Source organism: Megascapheus bottae, unplaced genomic scaffold (genome assembly GCF_031878675.1).
Source record: "Megascapheus bottae isolate mThoBot1 unplaced genomic scaffold, mThoBot2.hap1 HAP1_SCAFFOLD_57, whole genome shotgun sequence".
Classification (NCBI taxonomy): domain Eukaryota; kingdom Metazoa; phylum Chordata; class Mammalia; order Rodentia; family Geomyidae; genus Megascapheus; species Megascapheus bottae.
In genome coordinates, this window is record NW_028327810.1 from 934,053 (window position 1) to 948,003 (window position 13,951).

Sequence of the window (13,951 nt, forward strand, 5' to 3'; positions counted from 1 at the left end):
GGAAAAAAGCCACCAAAAATTGGTTTAATTTGAACTACTTTTGAGTCTTTAAAATATTATACAACTTTCTATGGAAAGACAGCTTGGACCCAAGTGGTTCCTCTCCCATATCATAAGTTCTATGTGATATCGAAGAAACCATGAACAAGTTGTGCAAGTTTTCAAGATTTTTACCTTTAATTTGAACTTTATAATTCTTCACTCTCTAAATTCACAGTTTTTCACTGGATGCTAATGAGAGTAACTACCAAGAATTCTGTGAAACATGAGGAAGCTTAGAGACTGATGTTTTTACAAAATGACCAATCTAGAATATGATTCCAGATGTATAGGCAGGCATCTGCCATTCTCCCAAGCTATCCTGAAAATATCAATGAAAGCCAGATTCTGTAGCTAATGAATTTATTGCTAGATGCTCTGGGGTCTGAAATTGGAGGCTTGTGCTTCCAATCAGGCCATGGTGATTTTTAGCTCCATTGAAGAGGAAATATCTGCCACTAGACCTGACTGAAGTGGGGAGTGCCAGCATTGAAAGAAATGCGAAAGCAAGAGTGCCAGACCCTGATCTCGTTCAAGTATTAGCATTTTTAGATTAAATTGTGTTCTTAGGGTGATGTCAAGAGGGGCTACAGATACAGTTATAACATTAATATTTTTGAAAGTGAGTATTCTATGATTGTATCACTAAGAGGAAAGATACCAGTGCCGGGTGGGGACATAGCTAGTAAATTAATTAGGAAGCCTACAGATTGGGAGAAGATCTTCACCAACCAAACAACGGACAAAGGCCTCATATCTAAAATATATCAACAACTCAAAAAATTGAATCACTCCAAAACTAATCTCCAAAGAAACAAAAATACCATTAAAACATGGGCCAAAGACTTAAAAAGAGTCTTCTCTGAAGAAGAAACAAAAATGGCCTATAGACACATGAAGAAATGCTCAACATCTCTGGTCATAAAAGAAATGCAAATCAAAACAACGCTAAGATTCCACCTCACTCCAGTTAGAATGGACAGGATCAGGAAAACGAATAATAACAGATGCTGGAAGGGATGCAGCCAGGAGGGATCACTACTACACTGTTGGTGAGAGTGCAAACTCGTTCATCCACTATGGAAAGCAGTATGGCAGTGCCTCAAAAGGCTAAACATAGAACTCCCCTATGACCCAGCAATTCCACTACTTGGTATTTACCCAACAATCCAGAAACAAGGGCATACTAAATCTACTAGCACAACAATGTTCACTGCAGCACTATTCACCATAGCAAAGATATGGAACCAACCTAAATGTCCCTCAGTTGATCAGTGGATAAACAAGTTGTGGTATTTGTACACAATGAAATTCTATTCTGCCATCAGAAAAAATGACATCGACCCATTTGTTAGGAAATGGAAAGACTTAGATAAAATCATATTAAGTGAAGTAAGCCAGACTCAAAGGAACTTGGGCTCAATGGTTTCCCTCATTCGTCATAATCAGTAGAAACCTTGGGCTCTACTAGCAGAGACCTGCAATAGAGCAAAATCTTCATACATAAGGCCATATAGTATGAAGCTAATTGACAGGACCTCCAGGATATTGAAACAAAAGCCATAGAATGAATGATTGTTGTCCTTAATGTACTATGTTATCTCTCATCTCCTTTGCTGTCCCTTGGTTATATCATAATGTTACAGTATCTCACTTTGTTATCTGATATATTGAATTTATTTGTATTTGGTTATTTGAAATTTGATAGGGAAGGGGGAGAGGGTAATGGGTACCAAGACATGTGAAAGGGTGTCAATGTATATGAAATAATGCACCTTCTATCTGGCAAATATCATGTAACCCTTTTATTAATTACAATAAAAATTATTCAAAGTAATAAATAAATATAGATATATTTATATAAAGAGACAGATATGTTTGTGTGTGTGTGTGTGTGTGTGTGTGTGTGTTTGTGTGTGTGTGTATTAGAGAATTCCTAGACCCTGCATATACCAAACAGTAGTTTGGAAAATAGTTTTCTTACAGTTGCATTCAGTGCTTAATCTTATTAACTAATGACCATTTAAAAAGTCATCCAACTGTGTATTGAAAAAAAATTACCTTAATTTAGTCTACATCTCAGAGACTGTTCTTTGTAAATGTCAGTTCAGCCTTGCTAGAAAAGAGCTGTAGATACGACAGTTCCCTGCAGAGGAGTATCAAAGAGACATATCACGCTTAAACAGCACTGGGAGAAAGAGTCAGAGGAGCAGTCTGATACATTGACCATTTTTATTGTTTGTAGCCAGGAATTTTAAGATATGATATTAAAATTCCGCCCTGGAAGTAACCCAATTACAAAATCTATATAAATATCATCTAGAGCTTAAAGAATTTGTCAGAATCACTATTTTCTCAGACTTACTAATGTTTCTTCCAGATTTACCACTCTCCTGAGAAAATTTTAGAAATTCCTGTAAAGTCTAATTTTACTGAACTTTTCCCTGCCTATTGATTTTCATAAGAGTTGTCTTTCCTTTTAGTGATACAATCATAGAATACTCACTTGGAAAAATATTAATGTTACAACTGTATCTGTAGCCCTTCTTGACATCACCCTATGAACTAAATTTATTCTAAAAACGTTAATACTGGAACTTGAAGTAAGTGTCTGCAACTCCTGATTTTGCATTTGTCTCAAGACTGGCGCTCCACCACTTCAGTCAGGTCTACTTGTAGTTATTCTTCTTGAATTGATGTAAGAGTCACCAAGGCCCCATTGGAAGCACAAGCCTCCAATTTCAGACCCCAGAGGAATTAAGACTCTGTTCATTAGTTACTGCATCTGGCTTTCATTGATATTTTCAGGCTAGCTTGGCAGAATAGCAGATGCCTGGCTATGGAACTGGAATCATATTATAGATTGGTCATTTTGTAAATACATCAGTCTCTAAGCTTCCTCAGGTTTCACAGAATTCTTGGTTGTTACTCTCATTAGCATCAAATGAAATACAATGAATTTAGAGAGTGAAGAATTACAAAGTTAAAGGTAAGAATTTTGAAAATTTGCACAACTTGTTCATAGTTTCTTCGAAATTACATAAAACTTAGGATATGGGAGAGGAAATACTTGGGTCCAAGCTAACTTTCCATAGAAAGTTGTATAATATTTTAAAGACTTAAAAGCAGTTCAAATTAGTCCACTATTAGTGGTATTTTTCCTTCAAATTGCATCAGTGTATTTCTTAAGCTCTGATCCAAGAATTCTGTGAGAATTCTGTCTTTATAGCATTAAGGGATCAATTACTTCAGTTGATTATTGAGTGAATTAAAACCAAACACTGATTGAATGAAATCACTTCCTGTTTGTTACAAATGATTAGGTCTCAAACTAGGACAAATTAGCTGTCGAGGTGATATTGTCTCTCTTGTTTTCTTTTCCATTGCGACGAAAACAGTTCAGTAGCTACTACTTTATATTTTTGATGGTTTCAACCTCAATATTTTGAGATAGGATACTGGTCTAAAACAGGAAAAGATATCAATGGGGAAAACGAGCTGATTGTGAGGGGGTGGTTACCCACCGCCTCACAATCAGCTCGTTTCCCCACGGAGACAGAGGGAGAAATAGAGAAGGAGAAAGAGGGAGAGAATGAGGGCCGGGAGTTTGACAGAGTGCTAGCCTAGCACTTACAAAGACCCAGGATCGTTTCCTCACTACCACATACACAGAAAACACAAAAAGCCTAGAGCCGGGAGTTTGGCCTAGTGGTTAAAGTGCTTGCCTAGCATGCACGAAGACCTGGGTTCGATTCCTTGGTACCACATACATACAAAAAAGCCGGAAGTGGTGCTGAGGCTCAAGTGGTAGAGCTCTAGCCTTGAGAAAGTCCAAGGACAGTGCTCAGGCCCTGAGATCAAGCCCAGGACCTGCAAAAAATGATAAAATAAATAAATGAATATAGATATATTTATATAAACAGACAGATATGTTTGTATGTGTGCGTGCATGTGTGTGTGTGTTTGTGTCTGTGTGTGTGTGTGTGTGTGTATTTAATAGGCCCTGCATATACCAAACAATCATAGAATACTCACTTTGCGAAATATTAATGTTACAACTGTAACTCTAGCCCCTCTTGACATCACCTTGTGAACAAAATTTAATCTAAAAAACGCTAATACTGGAACTTGAGCTCAGGGTCTGTCACTCCTGCTTTCACATTTCTCTAAAGGCCGACACTCCACCTCTTCAATCAGGTCTACTTGCAGATATTTCCTCTTGAACGGAGATAATCATCACCCTAGCCGGATTGGAAGCCCAAGCCTCCAATTTCAGATCTCAGAGGAGCTAGGACTCTATTAATTAGTTAATGCATCTGGCTTTCATTGATATTTTCTGGGTAGCCTGGCAGAATAGCAGATGCCTGCCTATAGAACGGGAATCATATGGTAGATGGGTCATTTTGTAAAAACATCAGTCTCTTAAGTTTCCTCAGCTTTCACAGAATTCTTGGTTGTTACTCTCATTAGCATCAAATGAAATACAATGAATTTAGAGAGTGAAGAATTATAAAGTACAAGTTAAAAGTAAAAATCTTGAAAATTTGCACAACTTGTTCATGGTTTCTTCGAAATCACATAAAACTTATGATATGGAAGAGGAAGCACTTGGGTCCAAGCTATCTTTCCATAGAAAGTTGTGTAATATTTTAAAGACTTAAAAGTCGTTCAAATTAGACCACTCTTTTGTGTTTTTTTCCCTTCAAATTGCATCCGTGTATTTCTTAAGCTGTGATCCAAGAATTCCGTGAGAAATCTTTCTACATGGCATTAAGGGATCCATTACTTCTGTTGATTATTGAGTGAATAAAAACCAAACACCGATTGAATGAGATCAGATCTTGTTTGTTGCAAATGATTAGGACTCAAACTAGGACAAATTAGCTGTCGAGGTAAAATGGCTTCTATGGCCTATATTGTTTTCTTATCCATTGTGAGTAAAACAGTTCAGTAGCTACTACGTTATATTTTTGATATGTCCTACCTTCATATTTTGAGGTAGGATACTGGTCAAAACAGGAAAAGATAGCAATGGGGAAAACGAGCTGATTGTTAGGGGGTGGTTACCACCCGCTCACAATCAACTCGTTTTCTTCACTGAGACAGAGGAAGAAATAGAGAGGGTGAAAGAGGGAGAGAGAGTGAGGGCCGGGAGATTGGCATAATGACAGAGTGGTAGCCTAGCATTTGTAAAGACCCATGATAGATTCCTCATTCCACATATATAGAAAACACAAAAAGCCTGAAGTTGTGCTGAGTATCAAGTGGTAGAGCTCTAGTCTTGAGAATAAACCCAAGGATATTGCTCAGGCCCCAAGCTCAAGCTCAGGACTGGCAAAAAATGATAAGATATAATAAATGAATGTAAATATATTTATATAAAGAGACAGATATGTTTGTGTGTGTGTGCATGTGTGTGTGTGTCTGTGTGTGTGTGTCTGTGTGTGTGTTGTGTGTGTGCAATAGAGCATTCAGTAGGCCCTGCATATACCAAACAGTAGTTTGGAAAACAGATTTCTTACAGTTGCATCGAGTGTTAAATCTTGTTAACTAATGACTGTATAAAAAGTCCTCCAACTATGAATTGAAAAAAAATTACCTTAATTTAGTCTATATCTCAGAGACTGTTCTTTGAAAATGTCATTTCAACCTTGCTAGATTAGAGCTGTAGAACCTATAGTTCCCTGCAGAGAAGTATCAAGAGAAATATCACTCTTCAGCAGCACTGGGAGAAAGAGTCAGAGGAGCAATCTGATAAATTGTCCATTTTTATTGTTTATAGCCAGGAATTTTAAGACAATATTAAAATTTCCCCCCAAAAGTAACCCAACTAAAAAATCTATATAAATATCACCAAGAGGTTAAAGAATTTGATTCAGAATCACTGTTTTCTCAGACTTACTAATGTTTCTTCCAGATTTACCACTCTCCAGACAAAATTTTAGAAATTCCTGTAAAGTCTAATTTTAGTAAACTTTTCCCTGGCTATTGGTTTTCATAAGAGTTGTCTTTCCTCGTTTTGATACAATCGTAGAATACTCATTTTGAGAAATATTAATGTTACAACTGTAACTGTAGCCCCTGTTGACATCACCCTATGAACAAAATTTAATCTAAAAAACACTAATATTGGAACTTGAGCTCATGGTCTGGCACTCTTGCTTTTGCATTTCTCTCAAGGCTGGAACTCCACCATTGCAATCAGGTCTACTTGCAGATATTTCCTCTTGAATGGAGGTAAGAAGCACCCTGGCCGGATTGGAAGCCCAAGCCTCCAATTTCAGACCCCAGAGGAGCTAGGCCTCTATTCATTAGCTACTCCATCTGACTTTCATTGATATTTTCAGAGTAGCTTCGCAGAATAGCAGATGCCTGCCTATAGAACAGGAATCATATTCTAGATTGGTCATTTTGTAAAAACATCACTCTCTAAGCTTCCTCAGGTTTCACAGAATTCTTGGTTGTTACTCTCATTAGCATCAAATGAAATACAATGAATTTAAAGAGTGAAGAATTATAAAGTACAAGTTAAAGGTAAGAATCTTGAAAATTTGCACAACTTGTTCATGGTTTCTTCGAAATCACATAAAACTTATGATATGGTAGAGGAAATCCTTGGGTCCAAGCTATCTTTCCATAGAAAGTTGTATAATATTTTAAAGACTTAAAAGTAGTTCAAATTAGACCACTCTTTTTGTTTTTTTTTCCTTCAAAATTCATCAGTGTATTTCTTAAGCTCTGATCCAATTATTTTGTTAGAATTCTCTCTTTATGGCATTAAGGGCTCAATTATCTGTTGATTATTGAGTGGACAAAAACCAAACACCGATTGAATTAGATCAGTTCTTGTTTGTTACAATTGATTAGGTCTCAAACTTGGGCAAATTAGCTGTCGAGGTATAATGGCTTCTATGGCCTGTATTGTTTTTTTTCCTTTGTGACAAAAACAGTTCAGTAGCTACTGCTTTATATTTTTGGTAGGTTCTACCTCAATATTTTGAGATAGCATACTGGTCTAAAACCAGAAAAGATAGCAATGGGGAAAACGAGCTGATTGTGTGGGGGTGATTGTGACAGAGTCAGCTCCGTCAGCGATGAGCTTTCAGTGTAGGCCTGGGGCCAGGTCGAGAGTGGGCAGGTGTGGCAGCTCGCCCACCACTGCCTCCTCTTTTGTTTTATTTTCCTCCGTCCAGGCCCGGGGACGCTGCTGCCATGGGAGGGAGGGGTCAGAGCAAATGGGGCCTGCGCAGCTGCCCCTCCACTGTGAGGACTTGAGGGGTTGCAGGAGGGGCTTGCGAGTTCAGCCAGACAGGGGTTGGGCGGAGCAAGGACGTGAGGGGTCAGGGGAGTGGTGAGGACACTGAACTGGTTCCGTTCAGTTTGTCCTGGGACCAGTCAGCCTGTGAAAGGCTCCAGTGCGGCCCACTTCCTCTGAGAGAGCAGGATTTGTTCTGGGGCCTACAGAGCCTGGCAGGACACTCTTGGCCTGTTGTGTGTTCACCCATCTTGTAAGCTGCCGGCAGCGTTTCTTCTTGAGTAAGGGCCTGAAGGAGGCTATCTCTACCCAGAGACTGCATGTGTGAGAGGAAGGCCCTTAGAGGCAGGACTCCGGAGCCAGCTCCCAGTCAGTGGTGCGCTTTTTAGCCTAGGCAGAGCCGGGGCCTGGTGTATGGTGGCTGTGAAAGTGTGTGGAGAAGTGGGGTGGGCAGCTTCATTTTTCCTATTCCTGAAGGGCCTTCGGCCATGTTAAGCTGAAGCCAGGCCTCCAGAGCCAGCTCTGTCAGTGGAGAGCTTTCAGTGTAGGCCCAGGGCCTGGTTGAGAGTTGACAGGCGCGGCAGCAAGCACACCACTGCCTCCTCTTTAGTTTTATTTTCCTCCGTCCAGGCCCGGGGACGGTGCCGCCACAGGAGGGAGGGGTCAGAGCAAACGGGGCCTGGGCCACTGCCCCTCTACTGTGAGGATTTGAGGGGTTGCAGGCGGGGTTTGTGGGTTCAGCCTGAGAGGGGTTGGGCGGAGCGAGGAAGTGAGAGGTCTAGGCCAGGGCTTGCAGGGTCAGAGGTTGAGAGGGGTGGGGCGGAGCGAGGACTTGAGGGGTCTGGGGCGGGGAGAGGATGCGGAACTGGTTCTGGGCAGTTCTGCCCGGGACCAGTAGGCCTGTGAGAGGCTTCACTGCAGCGGCCTTCCTCTGAGAGAGTGGCGTTTGTTCCAGGACCTCTCGGGGCACTCTCGGCCTGTTGTGTGTTCACCCGTCCTGTAAGCTACCGGCAGCGTTTCTTCTTTGGGAAACACCTGAAAGAGGCTATCTATACTCAGAGGCTGCATGTGTGTGAGGAAGGCCAGGGCTCTTGAGGTAAAGCAGTGCTTCTTGCCAGGTCTATACAAGGCATGGGCGGGTGGTGGCTGTGAAGGTGTGTGAAGTGGGGCCTACCATGTCCTGTGCGTCCTTTGTGCTCTTCCTGAAGAGGCCTTGTTAGGCCCAAGCCAGACCTCCAGAGGCAGCTCACAGTCAGCGGTGAGCTTTCAGTGTAGAAGGCCCAGGGCCTGGTGGAGAGTGGAGAGGCCTGGCAAGCCACCTGCCGCTGCCTCCTGTTTTATTTTGTTCCACTTTTCTCATTCCAGGATGAGGATGGTACCGCTATGGCAGGAAGTGGTCAGTGCAGACTGCCCCTCCACCGCCTGATTTGCTGTCTCTGTCTGCCACATAATGCTCGCCCACCGCCACTTCCAGTCTCTGTCTGCTTTGGTAATGCTCCCCTTCCCCAATTCCTGTCACTTTCCTCCACTGTAATACTCCCCCACCTTCACATATGCTCTATGTCCACATGCGAAATGCTCCCTCACTTCTGGCCTCTGCCCATCCGGTAAACTTCCCCATCTTCTGTCTCCTCCCCGTTGCCTGTCTCCCCATTTCCTGTCCCCTCCCCTTCTCCCGTCACCTTCCCTTCTCCTGTCCCTCCCTGTCTCCTGTCCCCTTCCTGTCTCCTGTCCCCTCCCTGTCTCCTGTCCCCACTCGTCTACTGTCCCTACCCCATCTCTTTTTCCTCCTCATCTCCTGTCACTCTTCATCCCCTGTCATACTCATCTCTTGTCCCCTCCCCATCTCCTGCCCCCTCCCAATCTCCTATCGCTCCCTGTCTTCTGTCATCCCTTGTCTACTGACCCCTCCCTGTTTCCTGTCCCTTCCCGATCTCCAGTCCCTCCCTGTCTCCTGTCTCCCCGTCTCCTATCCCCCCTCCTCTCTTGTCCCCACCCTGTCTTCTGTGCCCTCCCCATTTCCTGTCCCCTTCCCATCTCCTGTCCCTTGCCTGGCTCTTGTCCCCTCCCCTTCTCCTGTCCCTCCCCATCTCTGTCCCCTCCTGTCTCCTGTCTCCTCTCCATCCTCTGTCCCTTCACCCTCTCCTGTCCCTCCCAATCTCCTGTCCCTCACCTTCTCCTGTCCCTCACCTTCTCCTGTCCCTCAACTTCTCCTGTCCCCCTTCATCTCCTGCTTCCCTCCCAGTCTCCTGTCCCTCCCCATCTCCTGTCCCTTCCCATCTCCTGTCCCCCCCGTCTCCTGTCCCACCTCATCTCCTGTCCCTCCTGTCTCCTTTCACCACTTGTCTGCTGTCCCCTCGCTGTCTCCTTTCCCCTCCCCATCTCCTGTCCCTCCATAGCTCCTGTCTCTTCCCTGTCTCCTGTTCTCTACATATCTCCTATCCCCCCTCGTCTCTGTCCCCTCCCCATCTCCTGTCCCCTCCTGTCTCCTGTCCTTTCCTCATCTCCTGTCTCCTCCCCGTCTCCTGTCCCCTCCCTGTCGCCTGTCCATCCCCATCTCCTGTCCTCCCCATTTCCCGTCCCCTCCCTTTCTCCGGTCCCCTCCCTTTCTCCGGTCCCCTCACCTTCTCCTGCCCCTCCCTGTCTCCTGTCTCCTTTCTGTCTGCAGTCTCTCTCCATCTCCTGTCCACCCTGTCTTCTGTCATCAGTTTTCTACTGTCCTCTCCCTGTCTCCTGTCCCCTCCCCATCTCCTGTCCTTCCCCGTCTCCTGTCCCTCCCAGTCTCCTGTCCCTCCCCCTCTCCTGTCCCCCCTCATCTCTTGTCCCCTCCCCATATCCTGTCCCTCTTCTCTCCTGTCCCTTGCTCATCTCCAGTCCCCTCCCTTTTTCCAGACCCCTCCCTGTCTTCTGTCCCTCCATGTCCTCTGTCCTCCCCGTTTCCTGCCCCTCCCCTTCTCCTGTCCCTCCCAATCTCCTGTCCCTCCCCGTCTCCTGTCCCCTCCCTCTCTCCTGTTATCTACCCATCTCCTGTCACCCCTCGTCTCTTGTCCCCTCCCCTTCTCCTATCCATCCCCATCTCCTGTCCCCTCCTGTCTCCTGTCGCTTCCTCATCTCCTGTCTCCTCCCCGTCTCCTGTCCCCTCCCTGTCGCCTGTCCTTCCCCATCTCCTGTCCTCCCCATTTCCCGTCCCCTCCCTTTCTCTGGTCCCCTCACTTTCTCCAGTCCCCTCACCTTCTCCTGCCCCTCCCTGTCTCCTGTCCCCTTTCTGTCTGCAGTCCCTCCCCATCTCCTGTCCTCCCTGTCTTCTGTCATCACTTGTCTAATGTCCCCTCTCTGTCTCCTGTCCCCTCCCAATCTCCTGTCCTTCCCCATTTCCTGTCCCTCCCATTCTCCTGTCCCTCCCCCTCTCCTGTCCCCCCTCGTCTCTTGTCCCCTCCCCATATCCTGTCCCTCTTCTCTCCTGTCCCTTGCTCATCTCCAGTTCCCTCCCTGTCTCCAGACCCCGCCCTGTCTTCTGTCCCTCCGAGTCCCCTGTTCTCCCCGTTTCCTGTCCCCTCCCCTTCTCCCGTCCCTCCCAATCTCCTGTCCCTCAACAACTCCTGTCCCCTCACTCTCTCCTGTTATCTACCCATCTCCTGTCACCCCTCATCTCTTGTCCCCTCCCCTTCTCCTGTCCCTCCCCATCTCCTGTCCTCCCCATTTCCCATCCCCTCACTTTCTGTGGTCCCCTCCCTTTCTCCAGTCCCCTCTCTTTCTCCGGTCCCCTCACCTTCTCCTGCCCCTCCCTGTCTCCTGTCTCCTTTCTGTCTGCAGTCCCTCCCCATTTCCTGTACTCCCTGTCTTCTGTCATCACGTGTCTACTGTCCCTACCCTGTCTCCTGTCCCCTCCCCTTGTCCTGTCCTTCCCCGTCTCCTGTCCCTCTCAGTCTCCTGTCCCTTCCCCTCTTCTGTCCCCCCTCGTCTCTTGTCCCCTCCCTGTCTCCAGACCCTCCCTGTCTTCTGTCCCCCCGCGTCTCCTGTCCTCCCCGTTTCCTGTCCCCTCCCCTTCTCCTGTCCCTCCCAATCTCCTGTCCCTTCCCGTCTCCTGTCCCCTCCCTGTCTCCTGTTCTCTACCCATCTCCTGTCACCTTTCATCTCTTGTCCCCTCCCCTTCTCCTGTCCATCCCCATCTCCTGTCCCCTCCTGTCTCCTGTCCCTTCCTCATCTCCTGTCTCCTCCCCATCTCCTGTCCCTCCCTGTCTTCTATCATCACTTGTCTACTGTCCCCTCCCTGTCTCCTGACCTTGCCCCTCTCTGTCCTTCCCTGTCTCCTGTCCCTCACATTTTCCTGTCCCTCCCTGTCTCCTGCCCCCCTCATCTCTTGTCCCCTCCCTGTCTCCTGTCCCCTCCCCATCTGCTCTCCCCTCCTCATCTCCTGTCCCCTGCCTGGCTCTTGTCCCCTCCCCTTCTGCTGTCCCTCCCCATGTCTTGTCCCCTCATATATCCTGTCTCCTCTTCATCTCCTGTCTCTTCCCCTTCTCCTGTCACTTCCCCGTCTCCTGTCCCTCCCAATCTCCTGTCCCTCCCCGTTTCCTGTCCCCCCTCATCTCCTGTACCCCCTTATCTCCTGTCTCCTCCCCATCTACTGTCCCTCCCCAACTCCTGTCCCTTCCCATCTCCTGTCCCTCCCCATCTCCTGTCCCTCCCTGTCTTCTGTCATCACTTGTCTACTGTCCCTTCCCTGTCTCCAGTCCCCTCCCCTTCTCCTGTCCCTCCCCATCTCCTGTCCCCTCCTGTCTCCTGTCTTCTCCTCATCTACTGTCTCCACTCCATCTCATGTCCCCTCCCCATCTCTTGTTTCTCCTCATCTCCTTTTCCTCCCTGTCTTCTGTCCCCACTTGTCTACTTTCCCCTCCCCATCTCCTGTCCCTCCCTATCTCCTTTTCCTCCTCATCTCCTGGCCCCCCTTGTCTCTTGTTCCCTCCCATCTCCTGTCCCCTCCTCATCTCCTGTCTCCTCCCTGTCTCATGTCCCCTCTCCATCTCCTGTCCCTGCCCATGTCCTGTCCCTCCATGTCTCCTGTACCCACTTGTCTATTGTCCCCTCCCTGTCTCCTGTCCCCTCCTGATCTCCTGTCCCTCCCCATCTCCTGTCCCCTCCCCATCTCCTGTTCCTCCACGTGTCCTGTCCCTCCCCATCTCCTGTTCCTCCCCAAGTCTTGTCCCTCCCTGTGTCCTCTTTGCTTCCCGTGTCCCGTCCCCCCTGCCCCTCTCAGGTCCTCTGGGCTGGTGGTTTGGGTCATTGTTGAGGACATCACTAATTCTCCAGTGTGGACATTGTTGAGGACACCATTCATTCTCCTGTGTGGATGTTCTTGTGTCCATCATTCATTCATCCTCCAGTATTGAGGGCTTCTCCACATTGTACTGGGCATAACAGAATTTTTGTCTAGATTTTAGAGCATGCCTCCCTAGCCAGACAAGCACCTTGATGCTGAGCCATGACTCCTATTGCCCTCAGGAAGCCATCATTGCCTCAAGTCTGGCCCGGGATCTGCCTCATGAGGAGCTTGGTGGGGTAGCAGAAGGTGAGAGCAGAAAGTGTGGTCTATGTGGCTTTTTTTTTTTCCTTCTGTCAGCACTACCCCAAATCTAGTTGAGCAGAAGAGAGGCCTCAGGATGGATCTGCCTCATGAGGAGCTTGGTGGGGTACCAGAAGGTGAGAGCAGAAAGTGTGGTCTATGTAGCTTTTTCTTTTTTTCCTTCTGTCAGCACTACCCCAGATCCAGCTCAGCAGAAAAGAGGCCTCAGGATGCTGAGCCTTTGTTCTTCAGAGACTCCTTTCACTTCAGGTGCTGTATGAGAAAAGATGAAGAATCCAAAACCTTTGAATCAATCGTAAGTGTAGGATCTGGGTGTACACTCAAATGTAGGATGGACTGTATGGATCCCAACAAATGTTGCTCCCAGCCCACATCTTGCATAATGCTTGGGTGTTCGGGTGTGAGGGGATGTGTGGAAAGCATTGTTTTTTTGCAAGGTGATGGTGGTCTGCATTCCTAGTTGCTAAGGTGTCCAAGATCTGAGGTTTGCAGTTCACACTTAGCCATGGAAGGAAAGTTCTTGAGGGTCTTTATATCCAATAAGGGGTCAAAAAGCTAAAGTGGAGTTCAAGTGGTAGAACATTGGCTTTTGAACAAACAAGTCAGGAAGAACACCTAGGCCCTAAGTTCAAGCTCCAGGACCAGTACAGAAAGATTTTTGTTTTTATTGTATAGGTCCACTACTCATTTTATTAGATACCCAAAGGTATTTTAATTTCTCTTTGGTGAATTCCTGTGATATTGTGTTCCAGGGTATCTCAGAAGCTGGGCAAGCACCTCAGCCTTTGATTTTCACAATTTCCAGGCTTTGCTGCATGTTATCTTCTTGTGACTATAGGCACTTTGAAAAGAAAATGCACAGAGTCAGGGTAAAATGTGGAGAGACTGGAAGCTTGGGATTGTGAATACAGGTTTAGTAGGTATGGCCCAACACAGAATGGTCTGGATGGACTCCATTTGAACTTGTTCTGGTGAAGTCATGCCTTGCCCAGGCCTCTGGCCTCTCTCCAAGTGTGATCAAGTTTCATCTATACTTTGATCATCCTGGGGCCTGGAGAAGTGGATGAGGGCATGTG